This window comes from Drosophila serrata, unplaced genomic scaffold (genome assembly GCF_035046125.1).
Source record: "Drosophila serrata isolate PLE 108 unplaced genomic scaffold, ASM3504612v1 contig_240, whole genome shotgun sequence".
NCBI lineage: Eukaryota > Metazoa > Arthropoda > Insecta > Diptera > Drosophilidae > Drosophila > Drosophila serrata.
In genome coordinates, this window is record NW_028257138.1 from 2820033 (window position 1) to 2834903 (window position 14871).

Genomic DNA, 14871 nt, shown 5'->3' on the forward strand with positions numbered 1-14871 from the left:
TAATCAAGCTAATTAATATGGTCAAGTCGGAGATGGAGTACAAGTCGGAGGCCATTCAAACGAAATGAATACGTGGTCAGTGGCGATATCAGGATGTATTTCAAGGGGGGAACTCTGGTTTTGTCTGTCAGCCATAAATTGTTACGTCAGCATTCCTTTTGGTGGAAAATGTAGCTCTGCCTTAAATAGTAAAATAAAAAAGTAGGAAATATTTAAGCAGATGAAGTGGTTTTGATGATATCTGGTAAAATATTTACCTCTAGAATTTATTTAGTCTTTTAGAGAGGTTTTCAAACCCCTGTTGTCGTCGTCACTGAGCTGCTCATGTCCTTCTTTTTTTGGGAGGAGCATTGACAAATGGCCAGCTGGGTCCAACAGGTTAAACCCACGCACAGCAACCACAAAATAAAATAATAACCAAAAAAGAAAGGAAAAAAGGGCGCACAACACATTGTTGGCTCTGCTGGGGCTTCACCTCGGTTTGGGGTTTTCGATGGAGATTTTGCGGTCGGTTCATTAAAGTCGGGGAGGATGCCTTGGGCACTAAGCCCACTTAATTAGCACCCGCTCCAAAAGGCAATTTACGCATATGCCAAAGTGCATTAAGTGAGAGCAGTCGTGGAGGTCTCTGCGGAGCCACGCGCCAATTCCCGCTAATTATTCAGGATTATCAGTGGGGGAAAGCACTTGAATGCATATACATATCTGTAGCAACTACATACACAAAAACATATACAACAATGCTCGAGGGGCTACAAGGATTCCCAGGAGTCGGAGGAGGAAGGAGCAGACATATACCTCCAAAAGGACTTGCACTTTATTTACCTTTGGCGTAAAGCGCTCGAGTTTATGCCAGGTCCCCCTGCTCCACTCGATGGTGCCCATAAAACGGCACTAAGTTATTTTCAATCAATAAAAACAACATAAACAAAAAGCAAGCTGTAAAAAATACACTCAAGTGCGCGGGCACACACACACCGCACAAGGGGGGGATGGGATGGAAAGCAGGGAAATGAAAGGAAAACCACTGTGCTCCCAATTTGCCAATAAATTTGCTTGCCATGCACTGTGCCTGTAATTCAAAAGAGGTGAGTGAGCGGCACATAACAAGTTAGGAGAAGCGGCAGGAGAAGCATCAGAAGCCAGCCAAGTCATTGCCGAAATGTGAAAATGTTGGCCAGAAAGTTTTCCCTGCTTTTCCTCCTCCTCGAGGCCTTTTCTTGTGCTTGTGCTTTCTTTCAACTTTTCTTTCTTTGCTTTCGTCGGGGCCACGTAGGCTGCTGTCTGCTGTCGGGATGCCATCGCCTGAAAATGACAAAATATGTTCGTACACACAGGTCTGGGATGGGATGGGATGGGATGTCGTCTCTGGTCTAATCCCCCCCCCCCCTTGATCTCCGCCTGCTTAATCAGGCATAAAAACACCCACGTTAAACATTTTCCGCACTGATGACAATTCGCACTTTTAATTGAGATGTGAGAGCACTGGCAGGATAATTGGGAAGAAAAGAAATTTGAGACAATTTAATCAGAATTTAGGAGAATTTTAAGTGGAATATGTTTCAAATATAAACAATACTTGCAATAACTTTTTAACTGCCTTTGGTATCAAAATGATTATAACTCCAATTAAAGGCCTTTAATTTGATTTTAAATACTTTAAAGAATGCTTAAATAAAGAGGAATCTTATAGGTTTCTTTAACATTCTTTAAATATTACCTAAAATTTGTACTACTTGTCCTACTTCCTACTTAAAGAAAGAAATATGAGACAACTTTATCTGAATTTAAGGGAATTTTAAATGAAATATGTTCAATAAATATAAACAATATTTCGAGTTCTTAATAAATTTTTAAATGCCTTTGGAATCAAAACAATTATAGCTCCAAATTAAATCTTTTAATATTATTTAAATACTTTTAAGACTGCGTAAATATACAATAATCTTATAGGTTGCTTGTACATTCATTTAATATTACTATAAAGTAAAGAAATATGAAACAACTAAATCTGAATTTAGGAGAATTTTAAATGGAATATGTTTCATATATATGAACAATATTTCGAGTTCTTAATTACGGTTTAACTGCATGTAGTATCAAAACAATTATAGCTCCAAATAAAAGCCTTTAATCTGATTTTAAATACTTTAATAGATTGCTTAAATATACAAAATCTTATAGGTTTCTTATATATCCTTTTAATATTACGAAAAATTTGTAATACTTGTCCTACTTCCTACTAAAGGAGGGAAATATGAGAAAATTTAATCCGAATTCAAGAGAATTTTATAGGGAATATGTTTAATAAATATAAACAATATTTCGAGTTCGTAAAAAAGGCCAGGAATATTGTTTAACATGACATTTAAAATTGGCTTTGGTATCAAAACAATTTTATCTTTAAGTTTGCTTTAATATACAAGAATCTTATAATCTTATATAAAATATGAGGGAATATGTTTATTAAATATAATCCTATAGGTTTCTTATATATTCTTTAAGTAATATTACAAATTCCCTACTTCTTTCCCCTTAAAAACAAAAGGCATTTGTTTGCAGTGCCTTGGGCTTAAAAGAGGTGCCGGGCCATAAGCGCTCTAATTGGTTATCTCGAGGGGATTCCCGGCGACGGGAATTACGCCTGAACAACGTTGGGGAAATGGGAAAGTGGGAAATGGTAAACGAGTAGCGGAAAACGGATTTCTAGACGACTGAGCGGCTGATTGAAAAACTTCAGGGGGGAACCAGGAACGAGCCTTGTTTCATGCAAATTCCCTGCGTCCTTGTCTGGCCTGCTGAGAGGTTGAGCTCGTTGAGGAGCAGTTGCCATTCAAGTCATGATTGCAATTTATTATTATAAGCGAGAGCTGTAAACAAATGCAGCTCCGAAGGAGGGAGCGGCAAAGCCTTGCCTGAACAGTTATTGTCGCGACAACTGGATAAGACAGGAAACAGCTGCCAGAAGAAGTGTGTGTGGAGTGAAGTGATGCGGACAGGGATGTGAATCACAGATAGCACGGAGAGCAGGACCAGGACCACGACCAGGACCACGACCAGGAGCAGGAGCAGGAGCCAGGAGCACTGGCAGTGGCAGGAGGTGGATGCACTCACATGTTCAGTTACCATGGGAAATTACGCGAATGGAATGCCAGAACACACACACTCACACTCACGCATGTCTACCCAAGAAATAACATAATGTTGTTGACACACTACACACACACACACACACACACACACACACACACACACACACACACACACATACGAGAGGGAGCCAACTAGAAGCGGAAACGGAAGTAGCAAGAAGGCGACAGATGGGAGGAAGAGAGAGAGACTGCCAACTGATTGCTATAGATGGCAGCAAATCTGTAGGAAACGCGGGGAAAAGGTTGCTAAAATTGAGATACCCTTTGAAGAGAAAAATTACTTAAGAGGGTACATGGGTTTTCAGTGGTGGAATAAGTAAAAGTATTAAAAAGTAATAAGCAAATTATTAATGAAGATAGGAATTCCTATATAAGAAACAAATTTCAATGTAAAGAAAATAAGTTTCAGGATTGTTGTCAGGGAATAAGTAAGAAATGAAGCTACTTGAGCCGTATTATCCTCTTAAAATTATAAAAAAAATATTGAAAACTCTTTTAAAATCTTATATTACTCCAAAACACACTCTTTTACCAACATTTACTAGTTTATAAGTTTTAGCTTATAAAACTAACTACAAATACATAAAATTACCCCATAAAAACCATATTTCCTAAGCAAACTCATGATCCAATATCCAAAATACTCTCTCCCAAAAGTGAGCCAATATACTCCAGTCTTCGAAGCAGCCATTTTGGCAGCCAAATGATTAATTTCAACAAGCTGCCACAAACTGTTGATGGAGCAGCTAGCAGAAGGAACCTTCCTGCGGAGCCAGCTTTTGGGGGAAAGGGTCCTTTCTTACATACCCATGAGGAGGAATAGCAACTGTCGCTCGTACGTGTCTCTGCACCGATTTTATCGAGTTTGAGAATGTGCGAGACGAATGCAAACTTCGGACTTGGCGTTGATTTTGCGCTCCAGAAACGTAATGAACCGCAAAATAACAGAAAAAGTCTGAAGGATACGCTTATATATATATATATATCAGTCATATTTGCCGTCCAATCTGGTCTCTACATTATGATTAGGCTAGCACGTGGATATATGGGGCTGTCGCAGCCAACTTGATTTAGTATTTATTACTTTCCCAGGATGTGTTTGCTCACTGCTTGGCATCAAATAAACAAAACTTCATCTCTGGCTTATCCATTAAAGGAAAAACCTTGGAGAAAGACACGGAAATGAAGGATTAGGAAATCAAGGAATGAAGAAAATAAAGAAATCCCACAATACGATGACCTGATTTTGAGAAATAACTCAAGCACACGTGTGTCCATGATCAGATTACCAGCTAGAACCTTTCGAACCCAATTCGATTTGCATTTCCATTGAAAGGGGAGAGAACCCGTCCCAATCCTTGCCAGAAACAAGTGCTAACTGGCCTGGAGAGCGGATATCAAATAACGCACAGGCTGCACAGGAGGAGCAGAGGAGGAAGGGAGCCCAGAGTTCAACTGTCAAAACATTTTCTGGCAAATTTCTCAATTTTCCCTCTTCCCCAGGCCAGGAGCCAGGAGCTGTGTCTGTTGCTGTGTGTTTGATTTGCGGTTTGTGCATCCATTTCACTGCAAATGAAGCAAACGAGCCGTGCGGTCATTAGATGTCGTCCCAATCCGAATCCTGCATCCTTGACTACTGAATGCTGGTCTCTGGCCTGGCCAGAGTGTCCTTGTTACTGGATATTAAAGCGAGCTAATGCCTGCTAAAGTGGAGCACTAAAATGGAGCACTAAATTCAGCTCTGAACTTTTAATTAGACGGGGAAGAGACGGTTGAAAGAGGGGGGAAAATTAATGAGGGGGAAGCCTAAGCCCAAAACGCAGGTGAAAAGCTAAGCCAACGTGTCAAAATCAGCGCCAAAAGTTTCCCGTGTGTGTGTGTTTGCGCCTCATTTAACTTTTTTGGCAGCGTTAAAGTCGCGAAAATGCAACTTGACACATGACTTCCCCCCACGATCTCACCTGCAACACACGGCGTATGCGTAATCTGCATTGTTTGCCCCGAGCAGGAGGAGGAGAGCCGCCTGCCAACTTGATAAATATTTTCATTGGCGTCAACATAATCAACAGCAACTGGGGCAGGGGGCCAGAGGGGAGCAGGAAAGTCATCCCTTTGTCTTGGCAAAACTGCAGAAATAAGTTTTAATTAGACGTCAGTGCAGCGAAAGTTTTACGGGCTCACGCGGCGTATGCGTAATGCAAGGCAAGAGATGAGCGAAATTCTGACACGAAAAAAGGTGGCTTTAATCAACTCTGAAAATGTGAAATAGAGATTAAAATAATGGCGTTACAAAATTATTTTTACAAAATTTGCATTCTTTGAATCTATATTTATTGATATTTTCAAATGACAATTTTTATTTGATTAATCATCGTTTAAAAGACTCGTAACTCAGTCAAAAACGCATTAATTTTAATTCGGAAAACTGTTATGTGTTAGTTTGTAATAGATTAATATTTCTGCATACCTCATTTAACATTTTAAAAAATTTTAATTTTTATCAATTTTTAAAAATTTGAAAAAATTTACAACATTTTTTTCCTTTCCTACATGACTAGAAAGATTTGCCTGTTGATGCTGATCAGGAATATATATGATTTATAGGGTCAGAAATGACTCCTTAACTATATTTATACCCTTGCAGGGTATTATAATTTCAGTCAGAAGTTTGCAACGCAGTGAAGGAGGCACCTCCGACCATATAAAGTATATATATTCTTGATCAGGATCAACAGCCGAGTCGATCTAGCCATGTCCGTCTGTCCGTCTGTCCGTTTCTACGCAAACTAGTCTCTCAGTTTTGAAGCTATCTGAATGAAACTTTGTAGTTAGCCTTCTATATACTCTCACTCGTATATATGTCGGAACGGGCCGGATCGGACGACTATATCATATAGCTGCCATAGGAATGATCGGAAAATTTTTACAAAAAAAATTTTAACATTTTCAGTTTTCAATAGAATTGGATCAAATTTGAGATATAGCCATTTTACTATACTCTACAATTTGGTGTAAAATTTGATGAAAATCGGACTACTATATCATATAGCTCCCATAGGAACGATCGAGAAATTAATACAATTAAAAATTATAACTTTTTCAGTTTTGAACAGATTTTCATCAAATTTGAGGTATAGCCATTCTATATATGATAAGTCTTAAATTTTGTGTCAAATTTCATGAAAATCGGACGACTATATCATATATGTGCCATACAAACTATCGTTTGATGTAGAAGAAAAATGGAAATCTGTGAATGAAAAGCTGCAAATATAATATGTAAAGGTGAATGAAATGAAAGCAGGTATTACTTCATTGGTTTTTAACACAAATATATATAATTTATATGGTATGGATTCCTAGTCATAGAATTTCTATCTGCAACGGTATATTAACTTCGGCGTGCCGAAGTTAGCTTTATTGTTAGTTAGTTAGTTTTATTGCATAAATTTTTACGACAAATCAAAATTTAAAAATCTCATAACTAAGCCAAAAATTCATTAATTTTAATTCGGAAAGCTGTTCTGGGTTATTTTTTGTTAGGTAAATAAATCTGCATATTAAAGTTTAAATTTAAAGCAAATTTAAATTTTGTCAAATTTTCATATTTCAACAATGTAAATTTTTAAGCAAAAAAAATGGAAAAAAATTTTCAAAATTTTGTCTACCTAAACCAGGGCTAGATCGATTTGGTTTTTCATCCTGATCAGGAATATATATGATTTGTAGGGTCGGAAATGACTCCTGCACTTTCTTTTAAGCTTCCGACTGAAGGTGCAATACTATTTTTATATCGGAATTAACTATATTTTTATATGAAAATTTTACGATAAATCAAAACTTAAAAATCTCATAACTAAGCTAAAAATGCATCAATTTCAATTCGGAAAGCTGTTCTGTGTTAGTTTTTGTTAGACTAATAAAACAGCATATTGCGTTTTAAATTTAAATCAAATTTAAATTTTGTCAAATTTTCATATTTCAACAATGTACATTTTTAAGCAAAAAAAAAAAGGAAAAAAAATTTCAAAATTTTTTTTTCTTAAAACATGTCTAGATCGATTCGGGTTTTCATCCTGATCAAGAATATATATGATTTGTAGGGTCGGAAATGATTCCTTCACTTTCTTTTAAGCTTCTGACTGAAGGTGCCATACCATTTTTATATCGGAATTAAGTATATTTTTATATGAAAATTTTACGATAAATCAAAACTTAAAAATCTCATAACTAAGCCAAAAATGCATTAATTTCAATTCGGAAAGCTGTTCTGTGTTAGTTTTTGTTAGACTAATAAAACTGCATATTGCGTTTTAAATTTAAATCAAATTTAAATTTTGTCAAATTTTCATATTTCAACAATGTAAATTTTTAAGCAAAAAAAAAAAATGGAAAAAAAATTTCAAATTTTTTTTTACTTAAAACATGGCTAGATCGATTTGGTTTTTCATGCTGATCAAGAATATATATGATTTATAGGATCGGAAATGATTCCTTCACTGTGTTTTAAGCTTCTGACTGAAATTATAATACCCTGCTAGGGTATAAATATAAATATTTATTTATGAAACATTTTACACTCTTGAATTTAATTGCAACAAACCCTTTTTATGCTTGACAAGCAATTCTAATAAAAACTCTTTCTTTTCTCTTACAGCTTTAAAAAAAAACAAAGGAAATTAAAAGCAATTTGAAAAGAAAATATTTACAAGTAACATTTGAAGCTTTGGGGTGAGTGCTATATGATTATAATTTATTAAGATGTTCTGTATATTCCTTAAACCTTTTTATATTTATTTGAAAATGAAGAATTTTAAGTAAAATTAATTCACAAGCTCTTGAAAATGAGATAAATCATTGCTCATCTCTGAACTGCTGTCGGTACCTTGGGTTTTGTTGGTCCAAAAACTTGAATCAAAACTTGTGTTCCTTGGCAATTACCGCGACAAGAAGTCTGTTAAAGTGCACATCCCCCGACTCTAACCTTTCACTTTACTTTACCCTCTACTCTGCCGGGTCTACCCTACATGCTACCCTCTACCCTCCACACTTTGCTCTTCGGGGGAAGCGCTGTTCACCTCTAATTAAGCGATGCGAAGCGTTTTAAGCTGGCACGCGGGATCGGGTTGGGGGAAGAGATGCAATGCATCATTAATGCACACACACACACACACACGTGGTGTGTCTGCGCACACACACTTACACTGGGAAACTTAATGATAACGAAGGTTTTAAATTATACATTTTAATAGGGCATAAACTAAAACGGAAACATTAAAATGCACAAGGAAAACTATAAGTGTGAGCTCAAACTTTTATGTTTATAAGTTTGAGATATCATGAAGAAGTAAATACACTCTCCTTCAAATGATGAGTATTACTTAAGCTTTAAAAATAAAAGCAAGGGAATTTGTAAAAATAAAAGAAATTCTATAATAAGATTACATAAAAATAAGTACAAATAAATCTTGATTATGGCGGCTTAAAATCTCCCAAGTCCTTTAGCCTTCAGCCTTTCCTCATGATGATCCAGCTGCCTTCATTTCCTTTTGAATTAAAATGGCGAATTTAAGGAGATAATTTCGGGGTTTTACATCTCATATTCCTCTGTGTGTAAGGACACACACTCACTCTCTCTCTCTCTTCAAATGCCTGGCGAAATGCGCGTGTCCTCAGCGCCGCGAATGGGCTATGAATGGGGAGGAAACAGGAACGGGTTGGGAAAATGGAAATGGTTTTGGGAGATGGGGGGAAAATGGTGAAAAAAATATGCCAGCTAATAGCTCCTTTTATGCTCCACTTGAGTTCCTGGCTTTTTCGTGGGTTCAAAGCCCCGACACGTAGCCGGCATAAAATGTTTCGGCCGTGATTATAACGAGAGGAGGGTCGCCGAGGAGGAGACTCACTCGTAATTTCATTAAAATTTTATTAGCTCGATATGGGGGCGAGGCACCGGCGAGGAGTCTCCAGTTTTGATTTGGGCAAATGAAATTATCACCTATGCGAAGCTATGAACATAAAACCAGACAGCGAACACAGTGCTCTTACTTCTAAGTATTCTGCAATGAAAAGGCGTCTAATTCTGCAGAAGAACAGGTGGGGAAGCCACTCCAAGTTGCAGTGTGTGAGAGTCCAGGGTTTTACATTTTGGCCAAGAGGCTTTTAATTTCCATTTTTGCTATTAATTTCAACCTCAAAGGTTACAAAGGCGCCGGCAGGTGGTGGGTTTGAGGGAGGGTTGTTGAGGTGGCAAGGTGGAAAGGCGGAAAGGTCGTATCACTGCCACACAACAAAGCCGCAAAGCTGCCTTGGCTTTGCTTAATCCGAACACTCGCACACACACACATACGCAGCTAGATCCCAAGCACTAATACGGGGGACACTGTGAGAAAAACATGGGATTTGGTATCGTAAACTCATAATTAATTAGCTTAATTTTAAGTTGAAGTAAATATTCATTCAACTCGGAATGTGATTACAAACTTAATGAACGTTATAATGTTTAGAAACTGTTGTTATATATTTCCTCTTCTCATTTACAACTTTTGCTTCTAATTTTATTTAGTTCAATAAATTCTGCCTGTGTTGTGTGTGCCAGCCGCCTTTATGTTTTCTTGATTGAGTTTCACCTTTTGCATATGAAATTCAATTTAATCAGTTTGCCAGCTCACGATGGCCCCAGCATCCTGACAGCCACACACACACACCAAACACCACACACACACGCACACACACACACACAATGCAGCCAATAATAATGAAGTCCTTTTGTTGTTCGACATTTTCCAACAAGGGCACACACACACACTTTTTGCTTACTGGCTACGCAACAATTTTCATGACGGAGGCCAAACCTCAATAATGTTTTCACTTGGAAATCAATAAATACAAATAACATATATTTGATGAGGGAAGACTGGGGGGGGGGAGAGAGAGGGGTGCCTTCCGGATGCGGGAGGATGCGAAAAAACCAGAGGCAGAGCCGACTCTCTTGATGTCCATAAACTGGCAAATTGTATGCAAATAAAAAAGGAAGCTGAGCCGCAGCATTGCCGCAGGACCCACTGTGCCACAGCAAGTGGAAATGTGGAAAAACAAGAAGCTGAAGCAATGGAAATGCTGATGCTGCAAGCCGCTGAAAGGAAGCTCCATAAAACAACGCAAGAGTCTTGCTTCGGGGGGAAAAGAGGAAAAACTTGCTCCCTGACAACTTTGTATTAACTCTTTGGCTCGTTGGCTTTCTCTCAGCTTGGCTCTGCCTGACCGCAGCTGCCTTCGACTTTGAGCTTGGGTTTCCCCAATGTCCTTTGGCGCCAATTGGCAAAAACCCAAAGGCACACACAGAAAAAGGGACACCACCATCACCACCAGGGACAAAGAGGACAACAAGTTGTTGTGCTGCCTCAAGTTGCCAGATGCAAATCGTCCTGCGGAATGAGGAACGAGGAGTTCTAAATGATGAACCCTTGGCGGCGGGAATAGTAAATCGAAAAGGATATCCGCAAAGAGAAAGATTTAAGGACTATCGAGAGATGCTTCTTGAATTTTAAATAGTTTTATTTGGGTATCAAACTATTTATCTGTAATAAAAAAGCGAAATTACAACTAGGCTACTTGACTTGTTTACCTCATTTAAATGTGTAATTATTGGTATATTAGGAATTTCAATTAAAATGTTATTTACTATTTAATTAAGTGCATATCTATGCAAACTTTTTTGACTCTCTGTTAGATATGGAAATCGAAATCTAAATAGAAATGCAAATATAAATTTAAAAAAATATAAAAAGTGATTGAAATTTACATAGAATCCCTTACACTCAGCTGAAATTCAAGTAAAATAATAAAACAAAACCCCTGCATTAATTTTTATGAGAATAAATGCCTCCTCTTCCTCCATCCAACCAAAGCATAACTTATTAGCTTGGCCAAAGTCCAATTTCAGGCAATTTTCTCAGTCTAATAAATGCTCGTAGTCGAACTCAAACGAATCCCAATGATCATGGGAAACTTGGCCCCGGACTTATTGTTTTCCTCATTTGGCGACTGCTTGTTGGCATCCCAACCTCCTGTTTCCTCCTGGACAATGAGGTCAAAGTGGAGGAGCTGCGGCGGTGATTGCGGCACCAAACAATTGTATTGATTTAGGCCCAAGAAGCAGCTCTCTCGGACATATGTTACACATGCCGCAGGCGTGGTCATGTCCTGGCTGCAGGACATTCAACTAAGAGGCTCTGACTTTAATATGGCAAAGTCCGGGAAAGAGACAAGAGCGTCCTGTCTGCCGCCCCAGTTTAATCGCATTTTGGCTCATTTAGCGGCAAATTGAATTTGCCAGAGAGACGAAGAGACCTCGTTGACAGCGCCAAAAATGAGAAATTTAATTAAAATTACATTTTTAAAGCATCAGAGCTTGCTGTTTGCCTTTAAACGGATTTTCTGTTACCAATTTCAGGCTTTAATTCGGGGGGAACTGTCTGAATAAATAGGCAAAAATAATTGAGGGGCTGGTGCCATCATTCCATCATTTCATCCATTTAGTAAGGAATCCCCATCACAAACTCCACTCCATCCTCTTTACCAGAGATAAGCGACTCCTCCCTACATTTTTACGCCTGGCAACATTTTTTTCGCTTGACTTCCGATTCTCACCCCTCTCCGGTTGGGATTAGCTCTGGGTCTCTCTCGTCATGGTCATTGGCAGGGGTTCGAATTGGCATTTAGTTCGGTTTTCGGGTGGAGTTTTGGGGAGGAGCCAAGGGATCAAGGATGGAGCAAAAGGCTTGGGGGCGATAATTATGCCAAGTCCAAGACCCGAAGATGATTTATGAGGCTCGAACTGGTGGCGAGTTCATCGCTCGCTAATTTATTACAGGGACTGCCTGCCGTAAGGAATAGTATTCCCAGACTCTCAGGAGTTGATATTTTGCTCCTTGGAATATAAATAAAATTACATCACTATTGTTTCAGGTTCAACTTAAATTGGAAAACTGTAGAAACTACATTTTCCCATCATACTTTTCGGTACATAACAACCTGTTGGCCAACTTTAATACGAATCGTAGCAAATTAAAGCCAAAACAAACAGAAACCACTAATAATAAACAAATGTACAGGCAAGACATCTGTTTCTTAAGAACTCTTAAGAACAGCTCAATTAATGATTAGTCAACAAGAAGCTCTTTTCAAGACCACAAGCTTTAAACACTCTTTGTTTTTCCAAAAAAAAACACACAAAACTCCCCGTCACAGACACAGCTGTTTTCCAATCGAGGGGATTTCTTTGGAAAAAAAATACTGGGGGAAAAACTCTGTAGAGTGGCGACTATAAAAAGGCCTTGACTGGGGGAAAAATGGCATCACAACCAGACAGACTTCCCACTGAGCAGCTCCCAGAAAAATTAAAAAACTAAAAATGCGTTGCTTCCTTCTGATTGCCTTCTTCGCTCTGATGATCGTCCTGGTGGCCGCCAAGGCAGGACCTCAGCATGGACAGCATGGAGGAGTTAAGCATGAGGGACCTCAGCAGGGAGGACTGAAGCCGGGATTGCCTCTGAATGGCACCCTTCCCGCATTGAATGGCACCACCCCCACCACCGCCAATGAGACAACCACTGAGGGCAGCACCACCGAGGGCACCACCACCACTGTGGCCGCTTCCACCTAGGCTTTGTTTCACAGCTTTTGGGCTTATAATTATTTATTTATTTGCTTGATTTTCTATATTAACCTGGATATTAATAAACGCAGACTGCATGAAGTAATAGAATTGGCAGCTTGAAACATAAAAATATAGTTCCTACTTTATTTTAAGCTTGACTTTTAGGGAAAATGAAGAATTTCCCAGCTAATGCTTCTGCAAATAACTTGATTCTGCTTCGCTAATTCCCCCCTAAATAGTTTTTCCCCGCTTTTCGTTTGAGCAGCAATTGACGCCAGAAAGTATGCAACACTTTCTGTGGCATCCTCTAGAGCCGCTTCCGTCGCCACTTAAAAGCAAATCCCAAGAATGCAACTCACTATCTATCCCTAGGGGGATGTGGGGGAGAGGAAATTGCCAGTGAAAGAGAGTCCTGCGACAAGGAGCAAGCAGAGTGAAAACGAGGCAAAACGCACATGTGCGGTGGCTCATGAAATGCTCCTGCTCCTGCTCATCCTGCTCAGCGAAGCGGCCACTTTCAGTGCACTGAAGGGGATGATGTGGTGGGAAAAGGGGGGCCTGAGCAGCAAAATGATCAATTGATTTGCATTTCCCAGTCCGCGAAGAGCGAAGAGCAGAGTCCAGAGTCCGCAGAGTGCAGAGTGCAGAGTACAAAGGCGCTTTAAGCCCCCAAACTCTGCCACTGAAAAGTGGACGCTGCGGCAGGGCTTAACCCCCATTTTGAGTTTGAGGTTTAAATGCTTAACCCAAGGAGGTCTACAAACCTAAGGAGTTTCTAAACAGATGATAAATTCTATATAGTTAATATAATAAGTTTTACTATGAAAAGTATAGAAAACTTATAGGATTATGCTATAAATGAATGTATTATTAAGATATAATATATAATATATAATATAGTAGATATAGGGGTTAATTTTGCATATAACTATACCTTCTTTTAACTCTTGCGGCATTTAAACTCTATTTTTTATTAGACTATTTTTCTACACAGATTTGTTATTTCAATTTCCCATCATGGAGCCTTGATTTATTTCATGATTTTTGCCTATGATCTGTGGTGGGGCCACAGGTGGGTTAAGCTGCCAGCTGCCGCATGAGTGAAAGAGGAGCAAGTGGAGGCCAAACAGCTCGCTGGGGAACTGTAAATCACGTCGAGCGCAGAGCGCAAATTGGTTAGTGAAACACATGAACCCAGCCAGCCAGTCAGCGAACATTCATCTCTCGGTTCAAGGGGGAGAGGGGTTTGAGGGATTCGAAGGATGCAGGAGGACCTCCTCCTCCTCCACCTCCTACACACACTCACATGGCTGGCCTGGCAGACTAAATTCGCGCTTTTGAAAAATGAAAGCAGTTGCAAAAGTACAGAAAACACACAGCACACACACACCCAGAAATACCAAAGTAGCAAATGTAATCTGTTGAGCAAGCTCAGAGAAAAAGCCAGAGGGTTCCCCCCTGGAAAGCTGGAAAAGGCAAGGAAGGAGAGCAGGTAGAGGAGCTGGGAAAATCATATTATCCTTACAGGGAATTAGTTGCCCAGAGAGCGAGACAGAGAAAAGAAATTGCATATGAAAAACACTAAAGAATTATTGGAGCAATCTCCGGACAAGGTATATCTCATTTTTATGCTCAACCTAATGCCACGCTTGCCCCTTAAATCGTGCGATTATATATCCAACTATATTAACCCCACACTTGTGAAGGCAACTCGGGCTAAAACTATATTATTTTCCTGTGCATCCAGCAGGAAGTTACTCTCCCTGAACTTAACTCAACCCAACTCAAGTCAAGACATCCTTTGGCCTGAGCCTGTGTCCTACCTTCCGCATGTATTTTAGTTGCACAAATTGAAAGGAAAACACATCCTGGCTTCCGCCTGCAGGAGCAAAAGCTTCCTCCTGCTGCTGCAGGATGAGCAAAAGCGTCGCTGAAATGCAGCAAATGAAATTTTACCAAGGCCATTGAAGCCGCTGCGGATCGAAGTGAAATTGAAAAAATAATCATAAATATTGCATGCAGAGCTCAGCTTGGCTCTCAGTTTTTCATTTTTCTTTT

At 39.2% G+C, this 14871-nt stretch overlaps 1 protein-coding gene across 1 annotated transcript in view; it reads left to right on the forward strand.

The window, feature by feature from the left end:
* The first annotated feature begins 7809 nt into the window (after window positions 1-7809).
* dock (SH2/SH3 adaptor protein dock) overlaps window positions 7810-14871 on the forward strand; it is an 86571-nt gene continuing 79509 nt past the window's right edge. Inside the window, exon 1 of the mRNA XM_086830514.1 lies at window positions 7810-7883. The gene's annotated coding sequence lies outside the window, so the exon portion shown is untranslated. The remainder of the gene's footprint in view (window positions 7884-14871) is intronic.